We start from the raw sequence: 12,706 nt of genomic DNA, 5'->3' as shown, positions 1-12,706 counted from the left end.
ATGATCTTCTAAGGTAATTTTAATCTTGTAGAATAACTTTCAATTGTATGTTGTTTGATTTACTTGTAGAATAGTTTTGATACACTTGTAGAGTAATTTTGATAATTACCCTACAAGATCATTTTACAAAATTTTGTAAAATATCAAAATTACCGTACAAGATTATTTGTAGAGTAATTTTGATAATTACCTTACGAGTAAAATAATTACGAAAATGTCACTGCGTTTTTTTTTTTTTTTTACTATTTTATGCATTTAGTACGTTTTGTACAATAAGAGGCTATTTGTACGACGATTTCTTTTACGTTTATCATTTTATATGATAACTATAAGTTATCACTTTATTGAATCTGGGATTTATTATTTCGTCCTATCAAAATATCGTATATTTGGATAATTTTGTTGTGTAGATATAAGTTGCTAAAAGAACTTAAATCAGACGTTTAAACAACATTAGTTCCTTTGATTACTTATCAAAGTAATAATAAATTAGATTGTTAACAGCAATAAGTTAAATAGATAGTTTACAGTAGCAGTTGTTTTTATCCTTTAGATATTATTTTTTTTTTTACCAAAACTTAAAAATTACAAATTTACACACACAATCGAAACAATAAACAAAAAAAAAACAAAGAACCAGCAACTAAAAGCAATTAGAACAGGAATTAAATACAATCACACTAAACATCGAAGAACCACATAATGAAAAATCAAACGAAAACGAAAACTGATTAACATCAAAAGTTGTATTCGTGCAGATTACAACAATAACAATAATAATAGACACCTGGGATCGGGGATCGCTTGAATTATTCAGCCAAAATCGAAAAGTCCAATTTCTTATTTAAAAGAGATTTTTCTCATAAAATGTAATTTTAGAAAAGCATGAGATGAGATATATGTAAATGTAATTTAAGTTTTAGGTTGGATATATATGTAACTAGGTTTTAGCATAAGCAAATATATGTAATTCCCCATAGTTAAACTAAAAAAAAGATAGAAAGAAACACACCCATGGTAACGGATCTTACTGTTTTTAACACATCTAGGTGTTCTTTTTAGCATATTGTGCTCGTATATAAATATGAATGAAGCGTGTGGGTTTTTGTTTGGAAATTAATGATATGTAGCATGGAATTGAATGAAGTTGCAAGCAGAAGAACAGAATCAAGACAAGACAGAAATAAATATATACATAAAGCTAATTGACCAAGAAAATACCTCTCTTTTGCTTGTGGTCTGCTTCTTCAAAATCTCTTGACAATAACACTGTAAAGTGTAAACAGAAACAAAAGGATTAGTGGGCTTTTATAAACGTAACTTACATGGTTAGTCCCGTAGTTCGAGTCAAAGTTTCGTCTTCGTGTCCACGTGTTCTTTTTTTTTTGGACTAGCAGTCAAGGTATCTATTTCTTACGTTCCTAGTCTAGGAGTTAGTTTCCTAGCTCCTACCATTTAGTTTCTGCGGCACCTGGAGATGATGAGATAATAGGTGAGTAAGCGGCGATCACTAGATCAATTCTTGAACTGAGCGGGTTTTACCACGTCACATTGTCGTGCCTTCAAGCGAGTATTCACGGGTTTCGGCCCTAGGTGAGGGTTTTCCCCGGTTCGGATGAGAGTGTATCCCGATGTGGTGAATTCCGCCACTAGCCTATTTGAAAGATTCATTGGCCGCTCAAGAAAGATGTCTAGGGGCACGTGAAATGATTAAAATCAAAAGAGTTTTCTATAAATTTTGTTTATTATTTAAAAACCTCACATATCCAACTTTCTATATGTATCGTTATCTTACTCACAAAATAATATATTTTTTTCTTTTTTCTACACACTCACAATAAAAATATTTAAAGTTATATGCAAGTCTCTAAATATAGAGAGGTACTTTAGTTTTATAAATTTCTCTATTATAAAGACTTAAATGTGGTGGTGTTTTTGTTGTTCTCTTTATTGTTTTCTTTATATTATATAGAATGCATGACAATAGAGGCTCCAATATGAACGCTCTTAGTGCTATGGACTAGGAATCTAAGAAGCAGATAGTTTGCCAACGAAAAAAAGAAATTAAAAAGTACTAAAACTAAAAATTGGCTCAGGGACTTATCGTTTAATTTACTCTAATAGCAATTAGTGACCATTTCTAAAGTACTAATACTTTATTTATGAAGGCACAATCTATCATCCACAAACGTATAATTACAGTATAAACCCATGTGCCTCTCATATTTTATACATTACAGCCTTGAAAATACCAAATTAACTAAAATGTTTTTGTTTTTTAGTAATTAAAAGACAATTGTTTTCTGTATGGAATATGGAACAAGTGATCTAGATTTATTATAAAACTGAACCACAAATATGGTGTATATCAGTATATGCTACATGTTGCTGGTTGTATTAATAAGTCAAAAATACTTTATAATTATTCCACTAATTTGATATTGCATGGTGCTTATTTGGGATATGAATATTAAGAAAACTAGTGTTTTATAATGACGCACGTTGCGCGAAAGGTATTGGTGTTTTCGATCGTAGGGTATGATGAGGCGGGGGTTTGGGCATGGGTTGACACGTGGACTTCGAGCCCTCCCGCTGGTGAGTGACGTGTTGGGTCGGTATGACGGGGCGTAGCTAGCGCGCGTGGGTTGGCCAGTTTTATAAAAATTAAAAAAGAAACCGAAAATTAAAAAATACACACAGAATTAAAAAAAAACCTAAAATTATTATTAAAAGTTCCTAAAAATTACAAAATTCTAAAAATAAAGGATTACCAAAAAAAAAGAAAGCCTAAAGCGTTTGGTAGATTTCGAACAGGGCGATCTTGTCAAATGGCTTTCGCTCCCACCACCACCCGGTCTTCGTGACTTATATAACCGCCCGGGACGCTATCGTAGTAGACTCTAAAACGGTCGAGCTTCGGTTGTAGCTCACGCCACTTGTGTTGACACGTGTTTAAATTGTGCCAGTAGCTAACGAAAGCTTCCGGCCAGTAACGGGTCTCACCGGGTTGGCGGCCCTTCATCGCGTTGTGCTGGTATCAAGTGTGGGTAGCGGGTTCGGGTAGGTGGAGTGAAGGGTTGAAGTAGCGATGTGGACAGGCGGTGGGGTTGGGGGATTTTATAGTGACTTGGGTGAACCGTTTGGCTTGGCCAAACAGTTATTTTTTAAAATTTAAACCTAGCCGCTATGGCCTAGCCAACCCAGCCAATGAGAGCCGGCCACGGAGGACCGCTAGGCATGCCCAACGCGCGGGCTGAAACTCCCGCACAAGGGGCCACGCCGAAACCCAAGCCACACCCGGGGTGGTAAGTTGGGCATTTGTACCCAACCCACGCCCCAACCCTCGCCCCATACCCCATAGTCTAATAAATGAATATAATGTATTGCACAATATAAAAAAAGTCTCATAATAAAGAATTAAAAAATCACAAATCACTAAAAATCTACCCCATACCCCATAGTCTAATAAATGAATATAAGGTATTGCATAATATAAAAAAGTCTCATAATAAAGAATTAAAAAAAATCACAAATCACTAAAAATCTCATAATAAAAAATTAAAAAAAACACAAATCACTGTTCATTCTGTTTTAATTTTATCATATACTAATTTTATCATATACTAATAATTGCTTCAGTCTTATTTTCTTTTTTCCTATTACTCTCCAGGTCGTTCCCAAGAATCCTCAAAAAGTTTTAGGCCCGGGATAAGTAAAAAATAGTGGACCTTTAATAAAATTCAATTTTCAAACATCAATAATTTAAGTTTCTAACTTTCAATCGTGAAATATCAATATCTAAAATAAAAAAAAAATATTTGAAGGGGTAAGGTCCCAAAAATCTCGTAATAAGTACTTGGGATCATACCACAACCTTGTCTTTCAGCCTCTTTTTTAACCATGCGCGGCTGCGCACTGTGTCACGGCCCCCGGCCCGGTTTGACCCGTTCCAGGAGCCGCGGGACAGAAATCCTGCGGTATCTGATTTATGCGACAGCGGAAGTCTTTTATTACAGGATCTTTTCACCGGAAAATGCTCGTTTAATATATTACACAAAGTTTTAGGGATAAAATCCCATAATTTACAATCAGTTGATTTCACACAGAAATCATTATTTTCCAAGATATGTTTTTATTTATTTATTCACAATGAGCCACTTCTCTGAGCTGGTAGTGCTTTACTGCACTTTTCCTGTATCACACAGATCACCTGAAACATGTTTGAAAAAGGTTTTGTCAGCAGGGAAATACTGAGTGAATCATTCAGTTTTCTAAAACGACCCGTTAGTTACAAATTACAGTATTAAGAGCGATTACAATGTTTCTGATATCAAACCAACTACCCACAGTATTTGTCACTCGACCAACCATTGGCTAGCCCATTTGTCCAATGGTGTCTGTGACTGTGGTCAGATCACCCCTTGGCCGCCCGTTTGTCCAAGTGTGACGGGAAACAAGTAATGTATACAAAACCCCACATACCGGCTGTAATTTGGTGATTACATAGACTTAATCCCTGTAATTATAACTTATAAAATAGTTCGGAGTTTTGTAAAACATATTTGATAAAAAGAGAATGACTCACATTGCAGATTTAACGAGCAAGATATAAGCCTACTGATTAGCCTCGATTAAACCTAATTTAACACAATGCACACACAGGCAGGTTAGTAACTAATACAGCAGTTACGTCAATTCACGAGATTAAACCCTCACAACGATTAATCAGTGCAATACTCGATAATTCAATCGGATTCACAACGAATAACAGAGCATAGTCCGAATTCGAACAGCACTCTAATATTCAAGTCGAAATCACGACGAATAATCAAAGTACAAGCTCAATTTGAGCAGCACCCGGACTATCGTTGGATAGTTATAATCGATCGGACGTTGAATCGTAATAGCGATCGAGTTATTACCCTGATTGCGGCAGCACCTCGTGATCGTGTGTGTTTAATTGTGGTATACTAGCCTGATCTCGACGTCTACAGAAGTTATTCACGTCGTTTTAACATCACCGTTCAAGTGCCAAGGTCGGCTATTTATAGTTGAAATTTCGAGACGCTTACGGACCGTATGACTTAACCCTTACGGTCCGTAAGGAAACCTGGTAAGCTTACGGTCCGTAAAGGGTGCAGCCTACTTCCCTAGCCTAGCTGAGTTCGGGTCTAGCTTTGGTGATTCAAAATTCCAGCCAATCAGCATTTAGCAACGATTATATTTAGATAATTATCAACTAGGGTTTGCCCCCCTCGAGTTTTAGGGGCCCTGATCCTGATTCCGATTGTTCCGGAATTTTCAGGGTTTATGCCAAATCACTTGGGTGTCTCAATTAGGGTTTTCTTATTGGACAATTATTATCCTAATTACGGGTTTTAGTGACAGTTGTTACATCCTTCCCACCTTAAGAAAATCTCGTCCTCGAGATTTACTGGAAGAGATGAGGATATTTTCGCTTCATTTCTGATTCCAGCTCCCAGGTGTATTCTGGTCCTCTCTTTGAATTCCATTTGACTTTGACCAATACCAGTCGTTTATGCTTGAGGAATTTGACTTTTCGATCTTTAATCTCTAATAGTTTCTCTACGAATTTCAGTTTTTCGTTTACCTCTATATCCTGAAGAGGGACTACCAGGGATTCGTCCGATAAACATTTCTTGAGATTGGATACATGAAATACACCATGTACTCTAGCTAATTCTTCTGGTAGTTGTAAACGATAAGCTACTGGTCCTATTCGTTGAATCACAGGGAATGGTCCAACGTATCTCGGACTTAGCTTTCCTTTCTTATCGAATCGTACTACTCCTTTCCAAGGAGAAACTTTTAAAAGTACTTTATCTCCTACTTGAAATTCTAAAGGCTTGCGACGATTATCTGCATAGCTCTTCTGACGATCTCGAGCTGTTTTCAGTCTTTCCTTGATCTGGGTTATTTTGTCAGTAGTTTCTTGTACAATTTCAGGACCTGATAATTGACTTTCTCCTATTTCTGCCCAACATACTGGAGTTCTACACTTGCGTCCATACAGTGCTTCGAATGGTGCAGCTTCGATGCTCGAATGATAACTGTTGTTATAGGAGAATTCTATTAATGGCAAATGGCTATCCCAATTACCACCAAAATCTATTACACATGCTCGGAGCATGTCTTCTAGAGTTTGTATTGTCCTTTCACTCTGTTCGTCTGTTTGTGGATGATAAGCAGTACTTAGATTTAGTCGAGTTCCCATTGCTTTTTGAAAACTTGTCTAGAAATGGGAAGTAAAACGACTATCTCTATCCGATACAATGGAGAGTGGGACTCCATGTAGGGATACTACTTCGTCCACGTACAGTTGTGCTAACCTTTCCATGCTAAAGGTTTCTTTCATTGGTAGGAAATGAGCTGACTTGGTTAATCGGTCTACAATTACCCAAATTGCATCATTACCTCTTCTGGTTTTGGGTAACTTAGTAACAAAATCCATTGTTATGAGTTCCCATTTCCATACAGGCATATCTAATTGTTGCAGTAGTCCTGAAGGTTTCTGGTGTTCAGCCTTAACTTGTGAACAAGTTAAACACTTGGATACGTATTCGGCTATATTCTTTTTCATTCCTATCCACCAGAAATTACTTCTTAAATCTTGGTACATCTTATTGTTTCCTGGGTGCATGGTATACCTAGATTTATGAGCTTCTTCTAAAATCTTATTTCTTAACTCTCCTTTCTTAGGTACCCAAATTCGTTTCTTATGGAATTTCCAAATTCCATCATTTCCTTGTTCTAGTTCTTTTAGGTAACCTTTCATTCCTTCAGCATCATCTTTGATTGCTGTTTTCTGAACTTCTTTGATTTGTTCCATTAAATCTACTTGTAGATTTAATCTGAGAGCACGAACTCGTTTCTGTTTCTCATGGTACTTACGACTTAAGGCATCTGCAACTACATTTGCCTTTCCTTCGTGATATTGAATATCACAGTCGTAATCGCTCAGCATTTCTATCCATCTCCTTTGCCTCATGTTTAATTCTTTTTGCCCAAATATATACCTTAAACTCTTATGATCTGTATAAACAGTAAACTTACTTCCATACAGATAATGTCTCCAGATCTTAAGGGCAAAAATTATGGCTCCTAATTCTAGATCATGAGTCGTATAATTCTCTTTGTGCTTTTTCAATTGCCTAGAAGCATACGCAATTACCTTCTTGCGTTGCATTAACACACATCCGTATCCTAATTTTGAAGCATCACTATATACTTCAAAGTCTTCTGTTCCTTCTGGTAAAGTTAAAATTGGTGCATTCGTCAATCTATGCTTTAAAATCTTAAAAGCTTCTTCTTGTCTAGGTCCCCATTCAAACTTAGCAGCTTTACAGGTTAACTTAGTTAAAGGTACGACTATCTTAGAAAAATCTTTGATAAATCGCCTATAGTATCCAGCTAAGCCTAGAAAACTTCTTATTTCCATTGCTGTCTGTGGGACCTTCCATTTTGTAATTGCTTCTATCTTAGCAGGATCTACATGGATACCTTTGTGATTTACCACATGACCTAAGAATTGTACTTCTTGCAGCCAAAATTCACACTTCGAGAATTTGGCATAAAGCCTTTCTTTTCTTAACAAAGTTAAGAGAACGTGTAAGTGCTCACAATGTTCTTTTTGGCTTTTGGAGTAAATAAGTATATCGTCGATGAAAACGATTACAAATTTATCCAAGTATGGTTTACATATTCGATTCATCATGTCCATGAATGCTGCTGGGGCATTTGTTAAACCAAAGGGCATGACTGTAAACTCATAATGACCATACCTAGTTCTGAAAGCAGTTTTAGGTATGTCTTCTTCTTGTACTTTCAACTGATGGTATCCGGATCTTAGATCTATTTTAGAGAAATACCTAACTCCTTGAAGTTGATCAAAAAGATCATCAATCCTAGGTAATGGGTATCGATTCTTAATCGTAACCTTATTCAATTCTCTATAATCAATACACATTCTCATTGATCCATCTTTCTTTTTCACAAACAACACTGGTGCACCCCAAGGGGATGAACTAGGTTGTATGAATCCTTTGCTTAATAATTCATCTAATTGCTTTTTCATTTCTAGCATTTCGGTAGGTGCTAATCTATATGGTGCTTTAGCTATTGGTGCAGTACCCGGAATTAAATGAATTCTAAACTCTACTTCTCTATCAGGTGGTAATCCAGGTAATTCTTCTGGAAAACGTCTGGATATTCTGAGACTATCGGGATATCCTGAAGTTCCTTATCTTTAGTGTTAATGATTACTGAAATCATATACACCATTTCCTGCTTTCTCGAATAACTAGCCAATTTCATTACTGAAATGAATTTCAGTGGCTTTCGAGGTTTATCTCCAGTAATTAAAATTACCTCTCTCGTGGGAGTTTGAATTTCTACGGCATTTTTATCACATAGGATTCGTACATGGTTGGCTATTAACCAATCCATTCCTAATACTACATCGAATCCGGCTAAATTCATTGGTAACAGATTTGCAGAAAACTTATGGCCTAATAGTTCTATTTTTCCTTCTTGCCAGACTTTATCTATTTTCACAGAATTTCCTTCTGCTGTTTCGACTGTAAAAGTCTGCTTATGAGTGGTTAAAGGTAACTTAAGAGCTTGACAAAATGAAGTATTAATAAAACTTTGGTTCGCAACAGAGTCAAATAATACTTTTGCAAACACATCATGTACTAAGAACGTACCAGCTATCACATCTAGAATGAGTTCGGCTTCTTGAGTGGTTAGCTGGAATGCACGTACATTCTTCTTGGTTGCTCCTTCAGCCGGTTTAGCTTTGTTGTCTACTGGCTTAACTAATTTAGGACATTCAGATTGGAAATGTCCCCTTTCTCTGTAGTTATAACAAATTCTTGTTTTCTTCCTGCAGTCTTCTTCACGGTGTCCTTTTGCCTTGCAAAAATTGCAAACTATATTGCATTGTCCATAATGCTTCTTTTTGCAATTTCTGCAGAAAGAAGGTGATGAGGATTGCCCTGTTCCTCTTTTCTTGGTATTACCCGTACGAAATCCTTGGGTAATCTTTTGAGCTAATTCCTTCTTACGATCTTCCTCTCTTGTGCGCACCAATTCATCCGTTAAGGTATTAGCTAATTCCACAGCATCGTCAATAGTACGAGGTCTCGCAGCTTTAACGATGTTACGGATCTCACTAATTAACCACCAGATGTAACGGGAAATGAGTACCGGTTCTGGCGAAGCCAGTGTTGGCACTACCCTCGCGTATTCAAAGAATGTCGAAGTATAACCACGACAATCTACACCTGTCATGCGGTGACTTAGGAATTTGTTTGCCATTTGATCTTTTTCATATTCGGGACAAAATTTTCTTTTTACAAGATTCTTAAATTCTTCCCAACTCATGGCATAAGCTATCCTTCTTCCTTTTGCCTGGAGGACCGTGTTCCACCATTCTAGCGCTCCTTCTTTGAATAGATTTGATGCATACATCACTTGATCATCTTCAGCACATTTGCTTATTGCAATCACTGCTTCGGTTTTCTCTAACCAGGGCAGTGTTGTAGTTGCCCCTTCGTTACCTGCAAATTCAGTGGGCTTGCAAGCAAGAAACTCATTGTAAGTGCAACCAGGTGTTGCAGCTTTTATTCTTTTTAGAAGTGGGACTTGTTGCGGATCATGATCGTTATGATTGCTGCCTCCATTTATGTTGTTACTGTCGTTATCTTCCAGAGTACGTTTACTAGGATTTAATTGTTGTGGTTCGGCTGGTTTTTGAACAGCAGCCACAATTTCTGGAATAGCATGGGCTATCCCTTGGGCGATAAAGTGCTCAATATCTTGTCTGGTTATATATTGATCTTCCTGATTTTGCTCAGACTGATTTACTTCATTAATTGGTTCACTATTGGCGTTTTCCATCTGCTAATTAGTAGGAATTATTAGTGTCTAACTTATTGATAACAAAATTATCACAGATGAACACATAAATTATTACAACATACAAGTATAACCAAAATAGTCGATTTCTCGACTTTCATTTTGTTTTTGTATATTGTATATGCATCCGTACACACCGTATCTTACAAAGTTTTATTGCCCATTTTACAGAGTTTTAGGTTACTATTTACACTATTATATAATATGGCTTCCTGACTTTACTATTTCGTTGGTTGACTGGTAGTTCTAGTAACGATTCTCCCTCTCATCGTATTTCCAAGATAGTTGCTCCCCCATTTCCCTGATCCTATTACCTGTACCTATCAATTCTTCACCGAACTGACGAAGTTCAGCTAGGTTTTCACTACTCATGGGAGGATTGGGAATTGGTTCTGGATCGAATTGTGGAAGGAAACTATAAGGACTATTAACTATGCTTTGGAATTGCCAGTCATTTGTCCACCATTCTTCCAGTTCGCCCAGTGGTCGGGTGTGGATTAAGGGTTCCGGAATAGATGGCGCTACGTTTAAGGGAAATTGGACTGTGGCCGGGTAAGGGTACAAATTATTGCGGATCGGGCTTATGACATCACAGTTTTCTAGTAGACGATCAATTTCATCTTGGAATGTGATTTCTCCCGGTTGTTTTGAGCTCTCTCCAATCTGTATTCCCTTTTGCTTAAGATCTATTCCTATTTCCTTTTCTGGTGGTTTAGAACTTTCTCCAGGTTCTATTTCCTTGCCTTTGCTCATGCTCATAGGATTTTCTATTTTAGGAAGTCTCCTAGTGGCTGGTTTCCTACGGCGTACTTTGTCACGGCTCCCGACCCTACCCTGGACGGAGCCGGGGGCCGCGGCGCAGAGTTCAATGGTACCCGTGGTATTAATTTATGTGACAGCGGAAGTCTTTTATTTACAGGATCTTTTCACCGGAAAATGCTCGTTTAATATATCACACAAAGTTTAAGGGATAAATCCCAAAATTTACAATGAGTTAATTTCACACAGAAATCTTTATTTTTCAAAACATGTTTTATTGGTTTATTCACACTGAGCCACTTCTCTGAGCTTGATAGTGCTTTACTGCACTTTTCCTGGATCACACAGATCACCTGAAACATGTTTGAAAAAGGTTTTGTCAGCGGGGAAGTACTGAGTGAATCATTCCATTTTCTAAAACGACCCGTTAGTTATCAATTACAGTATTAAGGGAAATTACAATGTTTTTATCAACCAATTATCAAGAATGGGTATTTGTCACTCGACCGGATCTGTGACTGTGGTCATACCACTATTGGGTCCCGTCGCCCCAATAGTGACGATTATCAGGCTCACTCACCTAGAGTGATACTCACTCACCTAGAGTGATAAAAATAGTAATGTGCACAAAACCCCACATACTAGCTGTAATTTGGTGATTACAAAGACTTAATCCCTGTAATTATAACCTTGAAAATAATTTGGAGTTTTGTAATACTTACTCAAAAACTGTGAGAAAACAGTTAAAACGAAGAATGACTCACATTGCAGATTAACGAGCAGTTAGATAAGCCTATTGATTAGCCTTGATTACACCTAGTTTAACACAATGCACACACAGGCAGGTTAGTAACTAATACAGCAGTTACGTCAATTCACGAGATTAAACCCTCACAATGATTAATCAGTGCAATACTCGATAATTCAATCGGATTCACAACGAATAACAGAGCATAGTCCGAATTCGAACAACACTCTAATATTCAAGTCGAAATCACGACGAATAATCAAAGTACAAGCTCAATTTGAGCAGCACCCGGACTATCGTTGGATAGTTATAATCGATCGGACGTTGAATCGTAATAGCGATCGAGTTATTACCCTGATTGCGGCAGCACCTCGTGATCGTGTGTGTGTGTTTAGACTGATTTCGAATTAACCAGAACGTCCACAGAGAATTTGTGAAACGTTTTGGCACCCCAGTTTACATGCCAAGGTCGGCTATTTATAGCAGAATTTTCGACTCCCTTACGGACCGTATGACCAAGCCCTTACGGTCCGTAAGGCTGTCTGGTTTGCTTACGGTCCGTAAGGCTAACCCTTTACGGTCCGTAAAGCTTACACCCTATTTGCTAGCCTAGCTGAGTTCGGTTGTAGCTTAGGTGAGTCAAGATTTCAGCCAATCAGATTATAGCAACGGTTTAATTAGGATAATTATCAATTAGGGTTTGCCCCCCTCGAGTTTTAGGGGCCCTGATCCTGATTACGATTGTTCCGGAAATTTCAGGGTTTATGCCAAATTACTTGGGTGTCTTAATTAGGGTTTTCTTATTGGATAATTATTATCTTAATTACCGGTTTTATTGACAGTTGTTACATCCTCCCCACCTTAAGAAAAATCTCGTCCTCGAGATTTACTGAAATAGATGAGGATATTTTCGCTTCATTTCTGATTCCAGCTCCCAAGTGTATTCTGGCCCTCTCTTTGAATTCCACTTGACTTTGACCAATACCAATCTTTTATGCTTGAGGAATTTGACTTTTCGATCTTCGATCGCTAATGGTTTCTCTACGAATTTCAACTTTTCGTTTATCTCTATATCTTGAAGAGGTACTACCAGGGATTCATCTGATAGACATTTCTTGATATTGGATACATGAAATACATCATGTACTCCAGCCAATTCTTCTGGTAGTTGTAAACGATAAGCTACTATTCCTATTCCTTGAATCACAGGGAATGGTCCAACGTATCTCGGACTTAGCTTTCCTTTCTTACCGAATCGTA

The sequence above is a fragment of the Helianthus annuus genome, chromosome 2 (genome assembly GCF_002127325.2).
Source record: "Helianthus annuus cultivar XRQ/B chromosome 2, HanXRQr2.0-SUNRISE, whole genome shotgun sequence".
NCBI lineage: Eukaryota > Viridiplantae > Streptophyta > Magnoliopsida > Asterales > Asteraceae > Helianthus > Helianthus annuus.
Note: the sequence above shows the minus strand (reverse complement) of the source record.